General features: G+C 41.2%; 1 protein-coding gene and 1 non-coding gene across 2 annotated transcripts in view; both read right to left on the bottom strand.

Annotated features, from left to right (window-relative positions):
* The window catches only part of PDCD1LG2 (programmed cell death 1 ligand 2), a 115,576-nt gene that overhangs the window by 9,051 nt on the left and 85,626 nt on the right, over positions 1-20,899 (bottom strand). The gene's annotated exons all lie outside the window — the stretch shown is intronic.
* Positions 19,148-19,254, bottom strand: LOC112065800 (U6 spliceosomal RNA). The gene has a single exon (XR_002892237.1). It is a non-coding gene; the product is annotated as a U6 spliceosomal RNA (small nuclear RNA).

Here is a 20,899-nt window from a genome sequence, read left to right as displayed (position 1 = left end):
ACAATGGTGTGTTAGTTTCTGTTTTATAACAAAGTGAATCAGCTATACGTATACATATATCCCCATATCTCCTCCCTCTTGCGTCTCCCTCCCACCCTCCCTATCCCACCCCTCTAGGTGGTCACAAAGCACCTAGCTGATCTCCCTGTGCTATGCGGCTGCTTTCCATTAGCTATCTATTTAACATTTGGTAGTATATAGAAGTCCATGCCACTCTCTCACTAAGTCCCAGCTTACCCTTCCCCCCTCCCCATGTCCTCAAGTCCATTCTCTACGTCTGCACCTTTGGTTCTTCAGAACCTTTTATTTTTTTTTAGATTCCATATATATGTGTTAGCATATGGTATTTGTTTTTCTCTTTTTTTTTTTTTACTCATTTTTGTATGGCACTGTTTGATGTTTAATTATCGATATACAGAAAGAGTTCTTTATACATTCTGGAAACAAATCCTTTAGGGTAATATGCTGTGGTGTGCTGGAGCTGGGTTATACAGTCTCACAAGAGTGATTTTGTGCTTCTCTTCCAAACTGTGTGTAGTGACATCATGTTGATAGCTTGAAATAAGCCACGGTGGGATTATTTCCTCCATGGTAATCATCAAACCCTACAAATCATGGCTTTTTACCTTGGAAAGCTAGTTTTAAAACATTTACAAGCACAGCACTAGTTATATATGTTGCAAATATCTACTCTTGGTTTGTGGCTTGTCTGCAAATTCTTTTGTGAGGTCTTTTGAAGAATAGAAATCCCTAATTTTAGTAGAGTCAAGTTTGTCAATCTTCTCAGTTTTCAGTTTCGGAAAAGATTTTGTGTGTGTTTTGTTTAAGAAATTCTTCTCTACCCCAAAGATATAAAGATACTATTCTATATTTTCCTTTTAGATGTTTAAAAATATCAGCTTTCCCATCCAAGTCTTTAATACACCTAGAATTGATTTCCAATGTACCTGTGGGGTAGGAATCTGATTTTGCTTTTTTCCCTGTATTTCCCCAGCACCACTTATTGACAAATTCTCCCTTTCCACAGTACGTACAATACCACTTCTCTTACATATTATGTCCACAAATATGTGGATCTGTTTCTGGACTCTCCACTATTCCATTAATCCACTTGTCTACTGCAGCATCAGTACCACACTCTCTTCATTCTTATAACTTTATAATTAAAATCTAGAAACCTGGTAGGGCAAGTCCTCCTACCTAATTCTTCTCCTAAAGAGTCTTAGTTACATATTGAAATTTGTTTGTCTGTACAAATTTTAGAATCAGCTTATCAGTTTTTTTTTTGGTTGGGGGGAGGAATCCCATTGGGATTTGGAATTAGATTGCATTGAATCTATAGATCAAATTGGGGAGAACTGGCAAATTTACAATAGAGTTTTCCTATTGAACATCTTCCACCATGTATTCTGTGATAGGTCTTCCTTGATGTTCATCAAATAGAGTTTTGGAATTTATTCCATATAGGCCTTATACAACTTTCATTAGGTAGCTTATATTTTTTTATTGTTATGGTAAACTGCATTTTTTTTCAAAATTATATTTTCTAACTCTGTTGCCAGTGCTTAGAAATATATTTGATTTTGTGTATTGGTCTTCTATTCAGCCATGTTGCTGAGCTCTGCTATTATTACTAATCATTTGCCTGTAGATTCATTGGAATGTAGACGACTATATCTTTATGAAAAAAGACCATTCCAATACTTCTACCAGGTACTGCTTCTCCTATCTTTGTGCTTTGTTATTTCTTTTTCTTGTCTTACTGCATTTGTTAGGAAATCCAGTATAATACTGATTAGAAGTAAATGGACTTCTTTATCTTGTTCCTGAATTTTTAGGGTCTGCTTCTCAGTTTTTCATTATTAGGAATATTGTTTGCTGCATATTTTGGATGATCATATGTTCTTTCCTCTTTAATCTGTTAATGTAGTGAATTATATGTTTATTTTCTAATGTTTAACTACCCTTGCATTTCTGGATAAACCCAAATTGTTTACGATATTTTATCTTTTTAAAATGAACTCTTGGGTTATTAAAAATTAGCATTCTTGGGGGTGTGATATGCTGGACAAAGGGATGATTCATGTTCCAGGTGGGATGGAGAGGGTGGTACAAGGTTTCATCACACTATTCAGAAGGGTGCATAATTTAAAACTTATCAATTGTTTATTTCTGGATTTTTCCATTTAATATTTTCGGACTGTGGTTGGGATTTGGATTTGCGGTTTCGGACTACAGGTAATTGAAAGCATGGAAAGCAAAACCATGGATAAGAGGGTACTACTGTATCAGACATTTTTTTAAATTTTTAAATAATTAAAAAGAATTTTTTTTTTTGCCACACAGCACAGCATGTGGGGTCTTAGCTCCCCGACCAGGGATCAAACCCGCACACTTCCGCCCCCTCCCCACCCCTCGCCAGATTGGAAGCGTGGAGTCTTAACCACTGGACCACCAGGGAAGTCCTATATCAGACTTTTTGATTGTTGTCAATTTGATTAGAAAAAAGAATACTCTATAAATGTGTTAGTTTTCTATTAAGGAAAAAAAGTATCATAGAAGTTATTTTAAAAATCTTCAGGGATTCAAAAGAGGAAGAAACATCTGTTTGGGAATGAGGGGCAGGGGAATTCTTGGAGGAGGTAGCCCTTAAGCAGGGTCAGGAATAAGAGGTAGAACTATGGCAGTCGAGATGCAGGCGGCGGGAGAGGGGGACAGGAGCAAAACATTCAAGGCCTGAGCAGTGTAGAGGATGTAGCATGAGCAAGGCATGGAGAGTAGAAAATTGTCTTACAAGTGACCTAATTTGTCTAAAGTGAAAGGAGCACATTCTGAGTAGTGAGGGAAATACACCTCATAGGCAGTAATGGATCATTGACTCAGGGACTCCCAGCCCTGGCGGCCCATGACACACTGGTGATCTTGAAAAAAAAAAAAATTAATGCCTAAAAAATTAATGCCTGAGTCCCACCTCAGACCAATTAAATTGGAATCTCCAGTAGGAGCTTCCTAAAACTCCCCAAGGGATATTTTCTATAGCCAGGGTTGAGAATTGCTGCGTTAAGGACATATGAACAGAGGAGTGACAAGCTCAAAAGTGGGCTATGGAAGATTTACTATCTTAGATCACATGCTGTTTACCTCTAAGTGTATTTAACAGTTTGAAATATGGGGGGAAAATCTTAACTATTTAGTTCAAAATTGAATTTAAGTCAAGGTTCACTATCTCTTTAAAAGAAAAAACAACAAATGTTCTGTGTTTCAAAATAATTATTTTCTACTTTTAGGGGATAAGATCATTCACCACGTGGGTATAATTCACAATGAAAACTGCTTACACACACCAGTGATTTGGAGCAGAGAGCATATGCGTCTGCTCTGGAATTCCTCCTGAATGAGTCTGTGCTCTGAACTCAGTGAAGCATTGCTTTGACACTAGGTGGAGCCATGGATTGTGATTAGATGAAAAAGTCACATGTCAAAGAAATAGGTAGAATTTGCATAGGGGGAGAGACTTTGCAACCATCTGCTCTAGTCCCTCATTTTACGTTTAATTTTTAATTTTTTTGTGTGTGTGCAAAATTTATTACTTTTCAAATAAGTTATATATTCACATAGTTCTAAATGTACAAGATAAAGGATATGCATGCAGTTTCTGTGGTGGATAGTCTCTGCCCTCCAGATCCACTGCCACCTGACTTGGGTCCCAAGAGGCTCTTCTCTAAGGGTACACTTACAGTGTTCTCTGCCCTCAGGCTTCTGGTAGGGTTTTCCCTGGGGCAGCACTGGCAAGAGATCGGAGGGCAGGAGAAGAATGGGGTCAGGGTCTTTATTTAAACCCCAGCTCCTTCTCTGCTGGGCTGTGGGTTCATCTGGGGAAGGCTGTGTCTGCTGTCCAGTGGCTCCTTCTACACCTACAGTTCTTTCTCTGGGTTCAGGTAACCACTTATTCCCCTTGTCCCATAGGGCTCAGGCATGGTAATGACTCTGCTCTGTAGCTAGCCCAACGGTGGACACATCACCATCCTTTGTTGGGTGCTTACCCCTGTCCACACTGTTGCAAATCATTCTTTCATTAAACTCCCTTTAATGACACTTTTTTTTTTTTTTTTTTTTTTTGCGGTACGCGGGCCTCTCACTGTTGTGGCCTTTCCCGTTGCGGAGCACAGGCTCCGGACGCGCAGGCTCAGCGGCCATGGCTCACGGGCCCAGCCGCTCCGCAGCATGTGGGATCTTCCCGGACCGGGGCACGAACCCATGTGCCCTGCATCGGCAGGCAGACTCTCAACCACTGTGCCACCAGGGAAGCCCTAATCACACTTTTGAGTGTGCCGTGTACTCCTGCTGGTACCCTAACTGGTACAGGCTTCCTCCTCACATCTCTGCTCCCCATCTGCCCAGTTCTCCTGAAGCAACCAGTTCTATAGGATTCCTGTATGTATGCACATACAAGCTTAAAAGAATGTATATATATTCCTATCATTCTATTTACTCAAATTGTAGCATACTCTATACTCAGTTCTATAACAATATATCCTAGAAATCACTCTAAACAGCATATAGAGCTCTACCTTACTCTTTTATGGCTGCATTATATTCCATTTTATAGACGTACAATCCTTTTTATAGCCAGTCTCCTCTCAATAGACATTTAGGTTGTTTCCAGTTATCTGCTATTACAAATGCTGCTTTATGGAATAACCTTTTACATGGGTCATTTCTCCTTATTTTGTCCATGAGGAAAATGAAACTGAAAGAGATTAAGTACATTGTCTAAGGTTAATTCTTGGCAGAGCCCATGTCATCATGGTCATCAGTTTATAGGGTGAAGCTGCAGTGACCTGCACAACAGGCTCTGAATCTTGCTAGGGTCCCCCCACAAAATTTACTGCACATTTCCACTCTTTTAAATTTCCACCCTTATACAAGAATGGACTCCAGAGCCACAGCACCAGGGTATGTTTCCTGCTTCCTTACTAGTAGGCTATGCGACCTTGGACAAGTCACTTAGCCTCTCGGTGTCTCAGTTTTCTCATCTCTAAAATGATTCCTACCTCATGGTGTTGCTGAGAGCATGAAGTGCTTGGTACAGTGCCTGGCATATACTAAGAGCCACATAAGCACTGGCTCTTACTAGTGGTGTTATCATCATTCCTTTGGTTTGAGGCAATGCTCCCAGTACAACGTGAGAGGGCTAACTCATTGTGTCTCATCAATAGTTTATCTTCTAAACTGAGATTATCTTAGATTATCAGATCACTTCTTAAAAGCAGACATAGATGAAGAAAGATAGGCAAAAAATTAGGGAACTTGGGGCCTGAAATGGGTCTTAAAAGAGAAGGGACTTTCTAAAGATAACTTTGCCCACCTCACAAGTTGATTTTGGTTTTCCTGTTCACATGTACTTAAAACAGTGAGACACACAGGTTTATCTGCCTACTGGGCATCCTCCCCAGACACCTTACAGTTTCCAAACTAGACTCACTGTTCACAAGCCCTCCACCAACCTCCACTCTTACCAACAAAACCAACCCAGTCTTTCTCTCACAGTCCCACAGCATATTTAGGTAAGTCAATTAAAAAAATCTCAGAATCATCTATGACTGCCGTATTTCACATATTTCACGGCAAATTTGTTATCAAACCCTGTAAATTATTTCTTCTTAATAGTTTTCAACTTCATTCCCACCCTTTCCTCCCTATGTTCTCTGAGACTACCTTAAATCAGGCTCTTGTTATTTCAGAGGGCCGCTGTAGTCAGCCTTCTCCCTCTCTCCTTCCCTTCTCTCCCTCCCTTCCCTGGTCCCTCCCTTTCTTCCCTCTGAAAATATGTATTGAATGACCATTATTTATGAGGCCTTGAGCTGGCAGAGGGGATGCAAAAGTGAACAAGACAGAAGGATCCTAAATCTCTCTCTAACTTTAACCTAATCCTAATCCTTAATTCATGAAATTTATAGTCTGGAGAGAGAGTCAGACATTAAACATACACAAATAATTTGTTCACGATGACAGGGATCTTGTTTTCCGTTCTAGGAGGTCAGGGCTTCCGAGTCTCAGGGATGCATTATAACCCTTGCTTTAGAAAGCCTATGGGATGGTAAGAACTGGAGTTTTGCAGGAGGAGGGGAAAGGAAGTGGCTTGACCCTTAGGAGAAGGGAGGATGCATGAGACTGGCATGGATAGGGAACTGGGAGGAAGAGATTTGCAGTAGGCTCTATAAAGAGCTGGGGATTTGATTGCAATTTTGCACATTACTCCATAGAGGATGAGACCTCTGGTGGGGGAAGCTTGGATGGATGCCTGTGGTAGCCTGCCCTGAGCACTTCGGCCCCAAGAGCAGTGGCAAGAATCCCTTACAGCAGACCTGTGATTGAAATAGAGAAACACTGTGGGAGCATCTCTGTATCCTGCCAAGGGCAAAAGACCCAACAGATGCTAAAGGACCAGCCAGCAATGGATAGTGAGAGGCACAGTAGCTAAGAGATCAAAGACCAGACACTTCTCCATTTTCACGCCAATATGTAAGCCCTAGGGCCTAGAATGACCCATTTTGGGGATTGGGGGTAGTAATTGCAATTTCCTCTGCGTAAGGCAATAAAATTCTGACTTCGTGTCATGAGCCTTATGCTATGAGCCATTTCTAGAAGGCCAGAGAGGCTGATTAATTTCTATTCCTTTTTTTTAAAGAAAATAATCCAAAAAGGTAACATTTTTAAGTCATAAATTAGTTGTGTTATCATGAGTACACCAGGAGTCCCCTATGGGTCTCAGTTCCTTGTCTGTAAAATGTGGGGAATGATGTTGAACTTAAGTTCTAGTTCAACCCTCCCAAGGTTTTATGTTGTCTCATCTAAAGAACGGAATTGTTAATACGATAACTTGAGGGTTTCTTTCTTGGCTTTAATCATGTTGGTTGCACTCCCAGCTGAGAAAATGAAAGCTGATGAGGTTTCTCTGCGTCACCAACTAGCAAAGTTTTTATAATTCCTGCTCATTTCCCTTAAACTCTTCCTGTAGATGAAAACTGCAGTTAGCAGTAAAGCTGAGGTGGGAACTTGCTGCCTTTTTTGGGAGCAGATGACCTGTCTTTATTTGAGGCAGGTCATGTGAAACTGATACCCAGGAGACCTTCTCACCTGTAGCTGGCGGCAGCAGATGGAAGGGGAAGGAAACGCCTCAATTTAAGAGATTTTCATGCTAAATGAACAAGAAAACTCACCTTTCTCCCTCCAGTAGCACGGACAGAGTTAGTTTCCATTAAGCCTCTTCAGATTGGGAGTGAACAGGCTTCACGGGCAAATAGCCAGCTCCTCCTGTGGACCTTGAGAAAGGGGGTTGTTAGAGAATGCAGCTTTATCGAACTTGGCGTTCAGTTACTCAAGTGGGTATAATGTTGGAGGAGGGTGGCTAGAAGGAGTCAATGTAATTTTTCAACTGGGGGGAGTAGATTGCTAGTTGAGACAATCAAGTATAGGGATTAGAGGTGTGGACTCTGAGACAGATGGCCAGGTTCCTACCACGGCTTTGCCACTTAACAGCTCTTTGACTTTGGGCAAATCGCTTTCTGTTCCTCATATGTAAAATGGGAATAATAATAGTATCTAGCTCATAGGATGAATATGAGGATTTTATTATGAAGCTTAAATGAGTTAGTAGTAGTTGTAAAACACAAAAAATAGTTCCTGACACACGGTAAGATCTTTGTGACTGTTATTGTTGCAGTTATTTTATATGCCAAGCCACACATAATGACCCAAACATTTTTGGTGCTTAAATCAAAGTTTGAAGCTTACAGCTTCAGGACTCAGCTTGAAAGCAATTCCATATCATTGAGTAAGAAATTTAGGGCTTCCCTGGTGGCGCAGTGGTTGGGAGTCCGCCTGCTGATGCAGGGGGCACGGGTTCGTGCCCCGGTCCGGGAGGATCCCGCGTGCCGCGGAGCGGCTGGGCCCGTGGGCCATGGCCGCTGAGCCTGCGCGTCCGGAGCCTGTGCTCCGCAACGGGAGAGGCCGCAACAGTGAGAGGCCTGCGTACCACAAAAAAAAAAACAAAAAACAAAAAAACCCAGAAATTTAGCAGCCTACTATGTGGTATCCAAGGGAGTCAGATCACTTTAGATTTCTTCTGAGAACCGGGTAAAGGAGCTAAGAAAAAAGAGCTGTATAAGAAGTAAAAATGTACACTACCACGTGTAAAATAGATAGCTAGTGGGAACCTGTGGTATAGCACAGGAAGCTCAGCTCGGTGCTCTGTGATGTCCTGGATGGGTGGGATTGGGGGGTGGGAGGGAGGTCCAAGAGGGAGGGGATATATGTATACATATAGCTGATTCACTTCGTTGTACAGCAGAAACTAACACAACATTGTAAAGCAATTATACTCTAGTTAAAGAAAAAGAAGAAAAAATGTTATGGACACAGAAGAAATGTCTTGTAATATCTTATAAGTGACATTCTAAGTAATAAAATTTCCAGAGTTAATCTTTTTCAGAAGGATACATCTGAATTGCTTGATAAATAACATTCTGGGATTTCTCTAACTTTCCTGAATGTTTTTTTGTGTGTGCCAGCCAGTATCTGAGAAGGTGCTTTCAGCTTTTCTCCAAGATGCAGAAACAGCAAACAAGGATGTCAAAACCTTTCCTGTCTGGTTAAAAAAAAAAAGCCATGTGACAGATCAGGAAATCTGCACTCACATCCACTGAAAGAAGTGATCAATATTCACATATTTTCTTAATTTTTGAATTTGACATTAAGATTTCCAGATTATTTTACTTGCACAATTCCACTGATCCTCAGAGTGTAGGAACATAGCCTGCATTTGGTTCATTTAGTGAACGTATGAACACAGTTTTCATGTGTTCATTTTCCCTATGGCTTGAAAAGCTACAGTAAGCTTTTGGTAAGGTTGTACTAGTTGGTGGCAATTGGAGGGATGCTTTTTTGGGGGGTGGTGACTTCTCTTATGCTTTAAAATTTTTTCTAAAATGAGAATGCATTTTTTAAGAATTGAAAGCCTTTTAAAAATGAGTATTTGCTATTTGGCCTATTTTCTTATGAAAAAAGAAATTAACTAGCTTGCCTTTCTTCTAGAAATGACCCAGGGAATAAGGGCATGAAGTCAGCACTTTTATTGCTCTAAAAAGAGGAAACTTTGCAATTACCCAATTCTTGACTCCAGCATAGTCCGTGGGTCCTGGGCAGTTATCAGTGGTAAGTCTCATGATGGTGATGTGTCAGAAAGACCTCATCTCTATTCTTTTTGATAATGACTCCTTATCACCCTGATCACAAATGTTGGTCCCTTAGATGAAAAGATAAGGCCCCAAATGCTCTCAAATGCCTCCCAATTGTTTGCTGGAGATCTGGGATTAAATTTTGCTAAGAGGTAAATGGAAGTCTGGTGATCTTAGCCTACTTTGTGTGTGTGTGTGTGTGTGTGTGTGTTTAAATTAGGTTTTGTTTTGAAAAACATTTTATCCTGAAGTCACGTGGTAGCATACAGTATTCAAGATTCTCAGTTCCCCTTACTGCAGAACCACAGCTGTATCTTCGGAAATTGGCCTTAATGAGAATAAGATGATTTAAGAAGGCAAAGCCCAGGTTGGGTTTTTGCAACGTATCAGGATGTTTCTCAAAGGAATCTCTTTCTCAGTGCTGAGGTGAAATTCTGGATATTTCGGCTGAGGATGATTAGCACTTTGTGCTTGCTTATTTTATCGTCAGTGACAGCTGTAAACTCCCTGCAAATTCAGCACCTACTTCATTTCACGGAGTATCACACACTCTCAGGAAGATAAAAGGTGTCTAAGCGTTGGTCCCAACTTCTGGGAGCTTAGTCTTGTCAGAGAGACTCTCTTGGGAAACACCTGAGGAACTCATGCAAAGAAGATCAATCGAACCCCATTTTAAAGATTTGTATCAAGACACTTTTTCGGGCTTCCCTGGTGGTGCAGTGGTTGAGAGTCCGCCTGCCGATGCAGGGGACACAGGTTCGTGCCCCGGTCCAGGAAGATCCCACATGCTGCGGAGCGGCTAGGCCCGTGAGCCATGGCCGCTGAGCCTGCGCGTCCGGAGCCTGTGCTCCGCAACGGGAGAGGCCACAACAGTGAGAGGCCCGCGTACCGCAAAAAAAAAAAAACAACAAAAAAACAAGATGCTTTTTCATCTGGGCTGTGCCTTTCTCAACAAAGCCCAGGCCCTTAGCAGTTGTGAGATCCTCATTTTCACAATCCATCACATTCTCTGTTTTATTTCTGACTTCAGTCCTTCTATGTAAATACATGGTTTTGTCATCACCTATTCTTGTTCTCGGGACCTTCTTTTTGATTTTATGACCAAATAATATCCTCAGAATCTCCCTCATCCTCCCCTAGATCTGAAAAAGACATGACAATTTACTATTGATTCTGGGCAGCCTATGTCTTTGCTGGTACTGATGAGTCTTCTAAAGGTGCCGACTGTAGCCTTTACATCTTTTCACTAATACCTATTATAATCCTTTTAGTAAAATGGGGTTTTGAAGACCTTGCCTTTTTAGCAGCACATTAGCAAATCCCAGACCTCTTGCTTACAATTCAGTTGATTTACCTTTAGAATTGAACGAAATTATTGTCTGTGCATTGCTTTCAGTAGCTCATTTCTTTTTCTCATCATTTATCCATTCAACAAACATTTCATTGAACACTGAATAGTGACAGGCACTGTGGTAGCAGATAAAAACATAAAGATGAATGAGACTTGATTCCTTCCTCAAGGACCCCACACCTGGTAGAAAAGACAGAAAATCAGCCCATATGGTGTTTTGTGTGAATTAGAAGAGGTCGTCCCTCCCTCTTGGTGGAGGCAGCTCTGCACCAGGGCTCCACCAATGGGCAAGTGGAGAACCGGATGGATTTCAAGCCCCTCTTGCCGCCTCGACCAGGGGCCCTTGTCCCTGGACACAACCTGAGCAACCCTATGCAACAGCCCTGGATGTGGAGACAGCATGTTATAGTACAGTGTGATGAGCACAGAGGAGAGAGGGCATGGCCATCTGGTAGGATGGGGAGCCAGGAGAATTTGCACAGAAGAGCTTACATGTGAGCTGAGACACGGAGAAGCCCATCCAGGGAAGGGGGGCGAAGGGCAGAGGGAAGATGTACAAAGCCATGCAGGTCTGAAGAGCATATGGCGTGCCTGAGGCTCTGCAGGTGCCGAGGGGGGTGATGAGGTTGGGAGAGATTTGGCAAGAACTGAAGCTGGACGACACTGTAGCAATTGTCTAGGCCTTTGCTACTCAAAGTTCTAGACCCTTCTGCAGGGCAGCTTTGGCATGACCAGGCAACTTTTAGAAGTGCAGAATCGGGCCCCACCAAGACCTACTGAATCTGAACCTGCATTGTAATAAGCATCATATTTAATAAGGTGGGGGGCTTCCCTGGTGGCGCAGTGGTTGAGAGTCCGCCTGCCGATGCAGGGGACACGGGTTCGTGCCCCGGTCCGGGAAGATCCCACATGCCGCGGAGCGGCTGGTCCCGTGAGCCATGGCTGCTGAGCCTGTGCGTCCGGAGCCTGTACTCGGCAACGGGAGAGGCCACAACAGTGAGAGGCCCGCGTACCGAAAAAAAAAAAAAAAAAAAAAATTTAATAACGTGGCTCGTGTGCACATTAAAGTCTGAATAACAGTGGTTTAGGTGAGAGCTGATGAGAACTAAGGGCTTGCTTCGAAGGCATATTCTCTAGATATTACCAAACATGGTGTTTTCCTTATGTTTTCACAAATCTACCATCAATAGATCTACCTTCAGGGTGTCTCAGTGACAGTACCTATAATTCAGAGTTAAGGAAAACAGAGGCCCAAGGAAGTTAACCTCATAACCACCAGCAAATTAAAACAGAAGGAAGAGAAGGCAGATTCCTCTGCTTGCCCTTCCCTTTCCTCTCTGATTCCTTACTATCCAGGCTTTGCTTATCTTAAGCCTCTGCTTGGGAGGTGTAGAACTCATGGTCTAGCAGTCATTAAGGGTGGAAAGGTGAAATGATGGAGAAGCCTTCAGCCTGGAGGTGGTGCCTGAGCATCATCCTGGAGCAACTGGGAAAAACAAAAACAACTGTAAAAAAGATCCCAGGAAGAAAGGCAGGTGAAAGTCATCTATGAAGCACTGCTTTACCTCTTCTCTTCTGCTTCTTCCCTTTTGCCTATTTATTCATTCAACCATTCAATTACTTAGTGTATACACTGAGCACCTATTGTTTGTCAGGCACCGATATCTGCATTTTCCTGGTAACTGCAGGGCTTTCTATAGCTTTCAGATCTCTTGAAAGATCCCAAGAGACCCCTTCCCCAATCCTCTAAAAGCCACTCTCTTCCCTGTGCTAGATCTTCTTCCTCTCCAGCCCCAGGTGGTTCATCAGGACAGTAGGAACAGTTGAAGCTGGAAGGCCCTGGGGTCTCTGTTCTCTGCTCAACCCTCTGCTTGTGGCTTTCCTGATTCTTTTTCTCCAAGAAGAATCCTAAGGGGGAAAAATCCAGGTTCAAGTGGGGCTTCAGCATCTGTGGAAGATCATTATTGGACTTGACTGAGTGAGGGACTGGCTCTGGTTTTGGTAAGCCACTGAGGTCAGAGCTGGGGTATATCCCTATGAGCCACTGACTGATTTCCCCTCAAAAGAAGAGTAGGTTGAAGAGTTTGAGGTGCACAGAAGGGACCTTTGGGGTAGGGGAAGCAAAAGAGAAATAACACTTTTTCCCCAAACTCTTTCTGGGAATTCATCATAGAAACCCCATAAGGTAATAGTGTCATCATTCTGTGATAGAAAACCATGTTCCCACAAAACAGGGATGACAAAGGAAAGGTAAAGGGGGTGGTATGGTGGTGTCTGGTTTTTAAAACAGATTCCACAATAAGACTGTAAGAAGACCAGTTTAGATGCTTTCCATGAGTAAGTGGCTTTGCTCATGTGTTTTCTCTATGTGTGGGTGCAGGATCAGGAGAGGAGAAAAACGGGGGAAGAGACATGCAAACATCGAGATTCTACCCTTGTGCTGCCAGAGGCAACTTTAATCTCTGAGATGATAAAAATAACAGTCTTACTCAGATTTATACAGCAATCACCGGCAAGAAAATATAATCTAGACCTCCTAATGCCTCTCATTTCCTTCAGAAAGTCTACAGGAACTTAAGACTGCTTTAAGCAGCCCCATGGGTTGCTTGAGTTAAAAAAAAAAAAAGGCAAAAAGAGAAGAAAGAAATAATTTGCAATTATTTGATACGTGGAGACCGTGTTGAGGTTCAAATGGTTAGATTTTTCTTAGAAGTAACCCATGGTAAGGCTGTTGTAACTGAAAGTGAAAGTATCAGTGCTGTCAAAGTGTGATCCTTGCATCTGTGCCCACCCACCAACTGTTACTGGTCTGTGAAGGCTTGTGCGGTCAGTGCTTTATAAGAGGGCTATGAATGATCAAACTGTAGACCACAGATGTGCCTTTATATGTCAACATGATTTTGCATGAATGAGGGATTTTTTTTAAGATTAAATTTTGGGGCCAGATTTATAAAACAACTTGTGTTTGTTTTTTTTTTTTTTTTTTTTTTTTTTGTGGTATGCGGGCCTCCCTCTGTTGTGGCCTCTCCCGTCGCGGAGGGATCCTCCCAGACCGGGGCGCGAACCCCTTCCCCTGCATCGGCAGGCGGACGCGCAACCACTGCGCCACCAGGGAAGCCCCACAACTTGTGTTTTAAACAACAGATTTATATTAACGTTCTAGGCAACTGTTTGATTCCCCAGGACAGATAGATATGGCCTCTTTACTCCTATCACCCAAGAAAACTTAGTCGATTTTGTCATGATCTGTCTGAAACTGCCTTTCACCACTTCTTTTTCCTCTGTTGGCAGTTTTCTAAGTGGAGAGGAAGCGTCTGAACCTGGGACCTCTGCATCTCGGGTTTCAGTTACAACTAGAGGTCAGTGTCCACTGATGGGCAATTACTTACATTTGCTTGGAAGCAGAAAGCATTTCTCCCAATACATTTTTCTTTTTAATTATGTTTCGCCCCCGAAATACATTTTCCTTTGTTGTTGGTGTAAAGAACTTTGTAGTTACATAAACCTGTACTTGGACCCCGGAACTGTTACCTACTTGTTGGTTGTGTTACTTTGGACATAGGACTCTCAGCTTCCATTTCTCATCAGAGAAAGGGGATAATCTTACCTATCTTGCCAAATTGTTGTAAGGGGTTAAATGACACAGTTTATGCAGAACAGCACAGGCAGTGTTTAGCATAGCAGATTTCCGTAAGTGTTAATTGCTTCTTTGATTTCAGTTGGGCAACAGGGCCCAAGAGGGAGCTTGGGAGAAGCATGGATGGTAGGTAAGAAAGAATAAGAGAGGAATAAAAGGAAATAGCCTTGGATTAGCGATCTCTAGTCCACATGCTCAGGACATTTGTACCCCAGCATGTGAAGTAACTTGCATGTTTCATGTTGTTTGAGTTAGTGGAGAGTGAGATGCTCTGGCTTGATGTTCTTGGAAACTGTGCCCAGTGGCTTGCTGTCATGGGAGTGTGTCCAGTCGCTTTGTGAGGATCATTCAAGCTGCCCATAAGGACAAATGTGTAACAGTGGTGTCCTGCCTTCAAAGAATCACACCTCTAATTAATGCCCAAATAACTGAGCTTCACCTCTCACGTGACTGGAAGAAAGCCAGTCCCTGACTTCTCCTCCCCCAAAACTTCTGGGAATTCCCAAAGAATGCTTATTTCAGTCAACCACCTGGAGTCCAAGCATAGCCCATCGCATAATCCCCCACAACAGAGAACAGACTGCAACATTTAATATAACTTTACTGAAGGAGAAAGAAAAAGACAATGCGTGAGAAGAAATATCAGACTGGGCTCTCCACAACATCTCCTACCCTCATCTCAAAGGAAGGGTATCTCTCCCTCAGTGCCTTTCCTGCTGCCATGTGGGAGGGATCAAGTTTCCTACAGACAAGAGTCCATTAACCATGCCTCCTCTTCCCAGACTCCAAGGAAACGCAGGTTGAGGGCTGCAATTCTACTCACAGTAAAGGCAACCTTTTTGCATAATCAGTGCCTTTTATGTACAGTACCTTGTGTAATATATGTAGCAAGTGCTCAATAAATATTTGTTGAGTGAATAAAGGAATGAATGGTCTCAACCTTCCTGTTCCAGATCCGGAACTGGTTTTACATTTATGTGATTAAAAAAATATTAATCTTTTTACCCTGAAATAATCAATCTCAAATGCAAATTTAAAATCTTCCTTCTAGAACAACTAAAAAAAAATCTGCTAGCTTTGAAATAGCATCTTCTCCCCATTTCTGCACCCATCTTTCTTTTTATAGCAATTAACATTTCATGAAATATTTACCCCCAAGTCTAAGCTGCTATACCTCATTACAGAGGGCATTTACTGTTAAGAGCGTATTTCCTGCAAATCCCAGGATTTTCACTTCTGCATGATGGCTGGCTGAGCAGACTCTGTTATCCCCCAATACAGCTTTTAAGACAAATTACTTATACTAGTAGCTAATCATTCATTAAGCTCTGGCTCTATGGCTATATACTAACTGTGATAGGAACTTTAGTGTATTATCTTTTTTTTTAATGTTTATTTATTTATTTATTTGGCTGTACTGGGTCTTAGTTGCAGCATGCGGGATCTTCGTTGCGGCATGCGGGGTCTTTAGTTGCGGCATGAGAACTCTTAGTTGCAGCATGTGGGATCTAGTTCCCTGATCAGGGATCGAACCTGGGCCCCCTGCATTGGGAGTGCAGAGTCTTAGCCACTGGACCACCAGGGAAGTCCCTAGTTTATTATCTTGAATCCCTTCAATAATGCTGCCAATTAAGATTCATTATTTTATATATGAAGAAACTAAGGCTGAGAGAGCATCAACTGCCTCTGATGATGTAGCTGGTTAGTGGCAGAGCTGCCTTCAACTCAGGCCTATACTTCTGAGCCTCAAGGCTGGTTGTAAATATAGACATATAGACTTAACTAGGCAACTTTATGAAATTACATCCCATTTCCCGCTTCTCCACAGTATACTGCCACGTACCCCTAACGGTTGTGAATATCTGCACAAGTCAGCTGCTGTTACTAATGGAGAGTGTTGAATTATCCTTCAGTGTTTTGAGGTTAAAATCTGAGAACCACCACAGCACGCTATTTCTCTCATCTGCCTTCTTCGGTCTAAGGCTCCAAAAGAAAGTTTCTGAGAATTCTAGTTCTTCGCCCTTACCAGTATTGCCCAGCGTGACTCCTACTTAATTCTGTAAATGACCTCCAGAAAACGTAAAACGTTGAAGCAAAAATTCATGGCCCCAACACTTGGCTGAGAGGTTGTGTTTGACTTCCTTCCAGTCCTTACAGAATTACTTTTCCCTCCCTTGGTTTGGTGCCCCCCATTGGCCAAAACCAGCAGGTTCTGACCACTTCCCTTAGTGACTAAAGGGGTTGGCATCATCACCAGGGTAAAGGCCCTTCATGGGCTGCTCCACCCACACATACCCAAGCTGCTTTCCCCATTTTAATCATCTTGTGACATCTCTTCTTTTTGCATACGATATCACCTGTGTAAAAGGTTAGAAAGAGGGTTTCTGTGACCTGCAAGCCCCTTGAGGACAGGGATGATGTTTTACTATCTCTGTATCCCTAGTGCCTAGTACAGTGCTTACACTAAATCAGTGGTAAAATAAATGAAAGGCCCATGTGACAATTGCAGCTCTGGACAGGCTCCTCAACTTGGTACCCAGCTGAGTGTCTAGCACCCAGGGACACTGAGTTTGTTTTCATTCTTTCATGGACAGACAGAAAGACAGATTAACAAATACACAGACAGAGAGACACAGATAGATGGCTAGTTAGACAGATGGGTAGATAGATAGATAGGCTGAGAGATAGGTAGATCAAATGAAATACCATATGCAAAAGCAAGTTGTAAATGTTCTTGTTATACCATTTGCCCTCATTCAAGGCTGATTTTCAACAGATACTCACAGGTATGGTTGCATCATTGTAGCGGATAGAACTGAATAGAAAATAGCCACTGCCTCAAGCACCCTGAGTGCCCCAGCACCACCCTGGCCATGTCCCAGGACTCCCTGCTCCTCCAGGACCTCCCTGATATTCCCACAATCTAACAACTACAGAAGTAACTCCTGGCTCAGCAAGGAGCTTCCAGGATGCTTTTCCAGCATTTGGACCAGTATCCATTCTGATCAGCCAGGGCCACTGCTGAGCAAGTTGGTGGTTTTTTAATATCATCCCTGCCCCCATGACTTAGCTACTCCCTACCCATCATGGAAAATCCTCCAGGCCCTGTGCATTTCTCATCACCGCCCCCCACCCCGGTCTCTTGTTCTTCTCCCTCCCATGGGAGCTCTGAATTCCTTCACCCACTCTGAATTCCTTTGTCTTATGATCTGTTCCACTCATTACAGAGTGAAGTACGTCAGAAAGAGAAAAACAAATATCATATAATATCACTTACATGTGGAATCTAGAAAAATGGTATAGATGAACTTATCTGCAAAGCAGAAATGGACACAGATGTAGAGAACAAACTTATGGATATCAAGGCGGGGTAGTGGGTGTGGGATGAATTGGGAGATTGGAATTGACATATATACACTACTATGTATAAAATAGATAACTAATGAGAACCTGCTGTATAGCACAGGGAACTCTACTCAGTGCCACTCTGTGGTGACCTAAATGGGAAGGAAATCCAAAAAAGAGGGGATATATGTATACATAGAACTGATTCACTTTGCCGTACAGCAGAAACTAATACAACGTTGTAAAGCAACTATACTCCAATAAAAATTTTTTAAAAATTAAAAAGACAATTTTACGTAGCCTTGTTCTTTACATAACTTTTCCTGTGTGTGATGTATTTCCCCACTTCCTATAAATTCCCCAGGGTGAAGCATATCTAATATAGACTTTGTATCCCTCACAACATCTCATACAATGCTGATTGGGGTTCAAACTTCCAAGACAGAATATGATAGATCCTGGGGATTAAACCTTAACTCCCAGCAGCTCAGAAAGGGAGGAGATGCTTTCCGGGTAGTCCGATGAATTCCCCATCTCACTGATGAACACTCAGAAAAGTAGGGCCTCTGTCAGCCTGGCATTTTTCCTAACAGCTTTCAAATGTCACATTTTAACATCTAGTACTCACTGTTCTTTCCTTCTCTTCATTTTTAGAACACTCAGAAAAGTTTTTGTGTTTTTGGAAAGACCCCTCTTGCTCCCTACCCCTGAATTTTCTGCCTTTAGCAGAGTGCTTCTTGAGGACTACTCCCCAGAGCATTATTTGGAAAGGAAGTGAGCAGCCCGTCCTGTCACATGTGTGTCATGTGCTCTGTCACAGCCCAGTCATGCGTTGTGTGCAGAGGCCAATGTGACATTCAATGAAGCAGGCAGTATGCTGGCAACCCCAGAACCTGCTCAAACTTTCACTTAGTAAACTTTCCTTTTAGTTTCTCTTTAGAGTCTTTTTAAAACACAGGTGAAAGCTTGTACCAGAAAGAGGAAAAACACGAGTCGCGCATATAAGAATTTTTCCAAAAATACCATTATACTTGGTATTTGTGCCACATTTTGATTTTCAATAAACACTGAATTTCTAAAATTTTAAAATATTTTAAAAATCTTTTGAATTTAATTTAAATTTAATGATTTAAAACATTAAGTTTAAAGATTATTTTTTAGGTTAAAATTGTTAAATACGTTTTTCAAAACCTTTCAAACATAGGAAGAATATAATGAAAATAAAAATTGCCCATATACTCATCACATCAACAGAGAGGGTTACTGTTATCACCATACTAATTTTACAGTTAAGAAAGCAAAGGTGAGGAAGGAAGAAAATGAAGGAAGGAACATGAGCTTTTAGATTTTCTTCTCAAACCTTTAAAAATAAAAAAGGACTCTATGGAAATTAACCCACAGAATTTTTGAAAGGAATGACAGATATACTGTAGTCCTAATAACACTTATACTGCCAGGAATACCACTGCTGTTTCTGAACATCACAGTGTTTCAATGATCAATAAGCTTTACAGAGCTCTGGATTCCATATCACAGAGGACATATAGATACATATCGATATATATTGATATCGATCTATATATGAAATGCTTCATGAAATTGTGTGTCATCCTTGTGCAGGGGCCATGCTAACTTTCTCTGAATCTTTCCAATTTTAGCATATATGCTGCTGAAGTGAGCACTTAAAATATTTTACAAAAGTACTATACATTACCAAAAAATCTTGTAAAATAGAGAAAAGGGGGAAATTACACCAAACTCTACCTCTTTAACAAAACCCTATTAATACTTTAGTATACTTCTTTCCAGGCTTTTGTACCATTCTCCCTTTTAAAATTTTATTTATTTACTTTTTTGTTTGTTTGGATTTAACATTGTAATAGAAAGGAAACAGTTATTATAAGACCACCCACACCATTGCTCCACTCTGATTTTTTTTTCTCTCTCTCCTTATATATTTTATATTAACCTTTGCTTATTATCTTCAGGTGTCTAGGGCTTTTATAGCATGTTGGATAAGGAGAAATGGCTTTGATATCAGTTAGCTTAGGTTTGAATACCGGCTGTATGAACTCTGGGAACTAGGGAAAATTACTAGGCAACTTTGTCTCAATTTTCTTCTCTGTCGCTAAGGATAGCACTCTACCTACTCCTCAGGTTCTGTGAGCACGAAAAGAGATAACGTGTATAAAATGAGCAACATAGTGACAGGCTCATGGTAAGTGCTCAATATATAGAAACTATTTTTCTACTTAAAATTATATCATAATTATTTCATATTTCTATATAATCTTTATAACTGTCATTTTTATGACTAGATTACTATTTAGTCTGTAATGCAAATACATATCACTATGACTAATTCACTTCTGTTTTGTTTGACAGGTTAGTTCCAGTTTGGGGCCATAGATAACACTGTTATGTACTTTTTCATATAATACCTATTTCACTTTAGTCTATGGATTTCCTTTAAGAAAATCCTTGGAATGGTATTTTTGGGTAAAAGTATGAATCTTGACATGATTCTTGCTATATATCCAAGCACTATTTTTTTTGAGTTCATTTTTTTAAAACTTAAGAGTAATCTAAGCAAGTATAGAGTTTTGTATGTTTCTTTTTTCTTTCAGTGTTATGGCAAAGCTTTTTAAAAAATTATATATTTATATTTACAATGAACCTCTCCACGTCTATAACTTTTTCTATTTTTTGACTATTTTCTCAGGTTAGAGTAGATTTACATACTGTAGAATTCCTCGACCAAATGGTATGACAAACTGTAAGACCTCTGTTCTATAGACAAATCACCCTCCAAAAAAAATTGTACTGATTTATATGACCACTAACAACTTATGAGACTATCAATTTAACATGTTCTGGAGCACTATGCGTTATAATTTTAAAAAGCTTTTGCCAATGTAATGATTTAAAAGGCCCACTTAAGTTTTGTTTTGATTTAAATTTTAAATGACCTGTAAGTTGAGCCTTTCATTTTTTGAATTTTAAAGCAAGGAGAACTGAGACACTGGCATGTTGCCTGATTTGACCAGCAGCCTGATTATATTCCACTTCAATCTGCACAACACAAAATTTCAGGCATTAGTTGCTTCCTCTGTACTTCTTGCAGCTGTTCTGCTTTAAAATGGAATTCTATTTTTATAGAACAAACAGAAATGAGCAGAAAACATGCTGCTGTCTTTGAGTTGGCTTCTCCTAAGTGGAGCCTGCTTTTGAGAATACACAGTTATAGACAAGATGCAGCTGATGACCACCATAAGCTTCCTTACAGAAAAAAATTTCTTATTGGCACCACCAAGGTCTTACCTTAAA

The sequence above is a fragment of the Physeter macrocephalus genome, chromosome 9 (genome assembly GCF_002837175.3).
Source record: "Physeter macrocephalus isolate SW-GA chromosome 9, ASM283717v5, whole genome shotgun sequence".
Lineage (NCBI taxonomy): Eukaryota > Metazoa > Chordata > Mammalia > Artiodactyla > Physeteridae > Physeter > Physeter macrocephalus.
This window is presented reverse-complemented; position numbering and strand designations above follow the sequence as displayed.